This window comes from Dermacentor variabilis, chromosome 11 (assembly GCF_050947875.1).
Source record: "Dermacentor variabilis isolate Ectoservices chromosome 11, ASM5094787v1, whole genome shotgun sequence".
Lineage (NCBI taxonomy): Eukaryota > Metazoa > Arthropoda > Arachnida > Ixodida > Ixodidae > Dermacentor > Dermacentor variabilis.
In genome coordinates, this window is record NC_134578.1 from 106,653,749 (window position 1) to 106,659,748 (window position 6,000).

Genomic DNA, 6,000 nt, shown 5'->3' on the forward strand with positions numbered 1-6,000 from the left:
CTTGACGCGGCGCTCGCCCTATGGAATCGGTCGTCGTCGCCTGTCCGGATGGCATATCTTACCGCATGCTGTGTCACCTTGGTGAACGGGTACGAAGAGCATTCCTTAATATCTATAACGAGTCCTGGCGGAAGGGCAAAGTTCCCCAAGATTGGAAGATCAGCCGCCTGGTACCGCTTCTTAAGCCTGGCAAGTCTCCCTTAGAGATTACTTCATACCGACCAATTGCGCTGGCAAGTTGCGTTGCGAAGGTAATGGAGCGAATGATTCTCGCCAGACTTGAGTGCTACCTTGAACATTACGAAATCTACCCGGACGCCATGGCTGGTTTTCGACGTCACCGATGTTCCATGGACAACATTATCGATCTGGTAACCTATGTTCAACACCAAAAGACGTGTAAGAGGTTATCTGTCGCAATCTTCTTAGACATTAAAGGAGCCTACGACAACGTTCTCTATGACGCCATACTTGAAGCATTGGAATCGGTGGGCCTAGGCGGTACATTATATCGTTGGACTCGCAGTTATTTACATAGGCTGTCTCTGTTTCTTAACACGTAAGCTGGCCCAACCTCGCAATACTATACGCACCATGGAGTTCCACAAGGTGGTGTCTTGTGTCCCACACTTTTCAACCTTGTACTCATTGGTCTCGTGGAACGACTTCCGAACACAGTTAAAATATCAATGTATGCCGATGACATCTGCGTCTGGGCATCTAGTGTGACACGGCCGCAAGTACGCGCCAGGCTTCAAAAAGCTGCCATGTCAACAACGGCGTACTTAAATGAACAAGGCCTCAAGATCTCGCCAGAAAAATGCGCATTGGTCGCGTTTAGCCGAAAGCCAATGAGATCATACGATGTCTCTATCGACGGTCAAAGCATACCTTATGTCAGGACACGCCGATTCTCAGGCGTAATAATTGATCGTGACCTCTGCTGGAGTCCTCATGTGGCCTACCTAAAGAAGCGCCTGACGGATATCTCTAATGCGTTTAAGTTTCTTGCAGGAAATGTCTGGGGTACTTCAGTACATGCAATGATGCAACTGTACAGGACGCTCTTTCTTGGGTATTTGCGATACAGCTTGCCTGTGCTGACCAACACCTGCAGAAGTAATATCCGTACACTCGAAAGCGTCCAGGCCCAGGCACTTAGAGTGTGCCTTGGATTGCCGCGGTGTTCGTCAACGGCTGAAACAATTGCCATTGCACACGATTTCCCAGCCAAGACCCATATTGTCATGGAAGCGCTCAGAGCACACGTAAGACACCTTGCTCGAGCTCTGCCCATCATCTAGCCTCACTGCCAGAGGATCGTCCACGTGCTTCCTTTTGTGAAACAGTCCTGCCTTATCGTGCATACCTTCCATCAGGTTATACAGCTCCAGCGAAAGTTCCGTTTCCACAATGGTGCTCGGCTCAAGCAAATGTTCGACTAATGGTACCAGGAATACGAACAAAAGCCCAACTCTCGTCTCCAGCACTCAAGTAGCTTTCACTGCTCTTGCTGTACGAGACGTACAACGAGCATCATAATCTTTATACTGACGCTTCAACCACGCTGAATGGGTCTGCAGGATCGGTGATCTTTCCTGCAAAACCTTCCACCATAAAAATTCGACTATCTCACCAGACTACATCGACTACCGCAGAGCTTGCTGCTATTCGTTGTGCACTTCGTGTAATTTCTGAAGAACTACCCAAGAAATGGAGCGTGTTCACTAACTCCAAGGCTGCTCTTCATTGTTTGGTTTCTGCCTTACGCCGAGGACCCCACGAACAACTAGTTATAGAAATCAGACTGCTGCTTCACCACCTCGTCCAGCAAGGACACGACATCACGTTGCAGTGGATTCCAAGCCACTGTGGCATAATTGGCAATGAGCATGCCGACGCAGCAGCACGATCTGCATACGAGGAGGGCTTGCAAGACTCCATTCCTTTCTCAAGAACAGACGCTGCAACGAAAATTCGTGTGCTTGCAATTGAAGCCATCAAAACTTTATGGAACACACCCAGCTTAAATCATACACGTCTACACCGACTGGACCCATCCCTTCGACTTCGAACCCCACCTGGACTCTCTCGACTCGAAACAGCAATACTTTGCCGACTGTGGCTTGGTGTCGCCTACACAAGATCCTTCGCCTTCCGAGTCGGCATGGAAGACAGCGTGGCTTGCAGACACTGCGGCGGCGAAGAGACTATCGAACACGTGCTTTGCCACTGTTCTAGATACAGCGCGCACCGGCTGTCACTAGCGACCGCGTTGCCACGCCTTGACGACAGGCCACTTTCAGAACAGTCAGTTTTGGAATGCCGACGTGAACTGTCGTCGCAGCAAAAGTCGGTCAAGGCTCTGTTGACTTTTCTACGTGACAGTGGCCTATTAGAAAGACTATAATGACCCCATTTCGTCCCTTTTCATATTTTTTCGCTTTTATTTTTGTCACGCTCTTCTTTCAGTCTTTACTTCCCTTTCCCTTCCCCTAGTGCAAGGTAGCAAACCGGACGTTTTAAGTCTGGTTAACCTCCCTGCCTTCCTCTCATTTGCATCTCTCTAGACGCAGCACAATACGTGAGCCAATCAGAGACGTGCCGTTTTTGCGGAGGAGGGAAAGGGTGTGATCGCGTGTTCTTTCGCCTTGCACCAGCCGGTCCCCGCCAGCTGAGGCCCGGGAGCCACATAACGAGGACGTGTTTGGTTCGTTCTCCCGTTGACCAGGCTCCATTGAATGAACGGCAGTGGGAGAGGGCCGCACGCCGTGCTTTCGACCGAAAAGCAGGCGGCGTTTCATGATCGCCGACGCAAACTCGCCTGAGAAAGGGCTCGTCGTCCTCATGTCGACCACGCCGTGAGGATGTGCCAAACCGAGGGGACACGACAACGAAGAGCCACGGATCGCGAGCTCCCATTACACACCTCTTCGCAGTAGTTGGAAGGCGGTGAATTTATTTTTTATCTAATTGACTGACAAGAGGCGTGGAGCACGCTCAAGTGAAGCGGGTTTTGATTGGGCCAAGCCGGCGCTATGAATATAGATAACCGGATGAGGAAGGTTTTACTGGCGCCAGGGATCGGTCCGCTTCTCCTTACATTGCTTTCGGTGGCTTATTGAAAATTGCGGCGGCATGCAACGGAAGGTCAAGAATGCCAGTAAAATGTATCTTTTGGAATGAAAAGTTTGCATAGTGATGTCCTATACATGCCGAAAGGGTTGGATAACGTTACGCTGCCACGCCCAAAGTTTGCTACAGGCAAATAAATTTATGCTCTCCGGCAATTTCGAATAGTCAGTGTCGGAGCGATCGTCGGGCAGCTATCTTCTATTTCTTTCGGAGCGTGGCAGACACTGAAAAAAATTCTGATTTGTGTTTTATAATAACCAATTTGTAACGCGCATATCACGCCCTGACAAGGTGAGCATCCTCGGTTTGGTGACGTCGCGTGAAATAGAAGGGAAGTGGGTGCAGCCCGAAAATTTTCGAAAAATAGCAGAGGCCTAATGGCGCCCACACGCTGAAACAAAGATAAGTATTTTTTTTCTTTTGTTCAGTCTCTTCATGCATAACCACTGTGTACACGTCCTATCACTTCCAATTTCTAGATTAATTTTGCTTCAATCCTGTAGGTGCATTGTCCTTGTCGGCATTTGCTTTTGTATCATCTTTAAATAAAATGTTTAAATAATATTTAGTGTGTTCAATTATTTAAAAAATATTTATGTATAATAAACATTCCTATTCAAGTAAACCCCAAAATTTGCCAAACAGCCTAGGGCGCTAGAGCACGGAAGGAAACAAGCGTACGGCAATTGAATATATAGAGTATTTTGCCATTCCACAAATATAATTTTAACCTAAATGGACTTGGTGTGATGTTCCCTCTATGGTAAATATGTAAGGGAATTCAGTCAATAGGCCATTGTTGCATCCAGGAATTTCTATGTACATAGATCTGGTCTTACGATATGCCTGAAAGCCAAAATTTAAAAAAATGCTGGCATCTAATTTTTATTTACATAAAGCTTGCATGATGATGTCCCTTCTTTGTCACAAATGCAAGGAAGTAGAATAGATGGCGTACTTACTTTTGTCATCCCGACGATATTCAAATCAGCAAAACACATTCCTCAGAGCTCCACTCTGCGAAACTTGGTTAGGACGAAGAATACAAGCGCTCGATTCCCACTGTCGCAAGGCACCCACTGGTATAAAGAGGCACAAGTGTACTGCGGCCTGGCGCTCTGTTCTTCATCAGGGTGATACGCTTGGGAAAAGAGCCTGCGCCCTAAATTCCCCTCGAAACGCTTGCAAGCGAAAAAAAAAACAGATTTGGGCTGCTTCGATGGCGAGAATTCATACCCCATTCCTAGCGTTGAGTTACCCTATGCTTGAGAACCTGGCGGGGTGTGCGCTTTTACCTATTTTACCCATAGGTACCCGGTGACAGCACTTGCCTCCCACAGTCCCGGAAGGTGCTCGTCATCAAGTTGTGCTTTTCTGTCTCTCTCTCCAATCTTTGTTTCTTCCTCTCCTTTTCAATCTTTCCTCTGCTCTTTTCACTTCGTTTTACTTCCGCCATTCTTTGCAGTAAGCGTTAACCTTGTGTGGGACAACCAACCTTGGTCGTACATATTTGTTTTGTAACGGAAACATAGTATAGGCGCGCGCAGCACTTGTTCTTTACAAGACCTGAGGCGTGTCTGTTCGCCTCTACGGTGGATGGCTGGTGTTACTGCCGAAAACGGGCAATTTTCAATAAATAATATTTTACCCGAACTCCCTAATCGCCCTCATGAACGGGAGCGCACCGAAGTATTTTAATTTCTTGGTCACCAACGGGATAACCTTGGAAGGTATCATGTAAGACAATCTGAACAATCTGAAAAGAGCGTGACAATCATCTTTCCTTTTCTTGTAGTGAAATATCAATGTGATTCTATAGGCTCAGACTACAGAGCTACGCTGCCAACTAGTGGTGACCTCCTTTTCGAAGCGCATGTTACGAAACACTATGAGAAGCTACATAACCAATGCGTTTTGGGGAACATTCCAGTTACTGTGACTGCACACCAAACAATGAACAACACTTTGTTGTCACCTTCAGCTCATGTGTCCCCCCCCCACCCCCAGAGACACTCGAGGCGGGATATGTCAACATCTGAGTCCTACCGTAGGTACCTAGTCCTCTGCGATGGTTTAAGTGCCCCTGTTTCAGCGACAGTTCGCAGAACTGCCGCGACCACCGAACTTATGCAAAATTTAGTGCTCCCCAAAGCGCTGCAAACAACTCTCGCGCCGTTAAATGTGATGGTGGCACACCGCGTATTCTCGGTTCTGCTCATCGTGGAAAGAAGAAAAATAAATTCTTATAAAAATAAAACAGAATATTTCATTCTAAGATTCATGCAGGAGGGTATGCTACCTACAAAAGAACAGATCAAACTAAGGGACGCGGCAGGGGCCAGCGCCACAATGGCTGCCGGCGCCTGTGCGGCCTGCACAGAGGGAGCCGGCAGTGATGCTATCTGGCACTGGGCGGCGGCAGCCAGCGCTATTGCGCCGTCCCCGAAGGAAAGGCCATTGACCTCCGGGCTGGTGGTCTCAAGGGTATCGTCCCTTGAGACGAATCTCTCTCGTCATATAGAGCGTCCAGAAGAGCCCGTGTACAGCGTCTCTGATGAAGTAATGGACCTAACACCCATGCTGACGGCGGCCTTAGTGCCAAAAAGCGGCCAGATCTCTCGAACGCTCCAAAAGAGACAAACTTCGCACCACTGCGCCGGGAAAGCGCTCTGCGAGCCACCTCCTGTGTCTTAAACACACAGTAAAAAGCCACATTGAACATGGATGCATGAAATTTACGCTGGAACACAAGAGGACTCCACCACAACCTCTATGACATTAAGAAATCCTGCGCTGTTCTAATCCAAAGGTACTGTGTGTTCAAGAGAAATCATTAAGCCTACACAAACAAAAATTCTCCAGTAA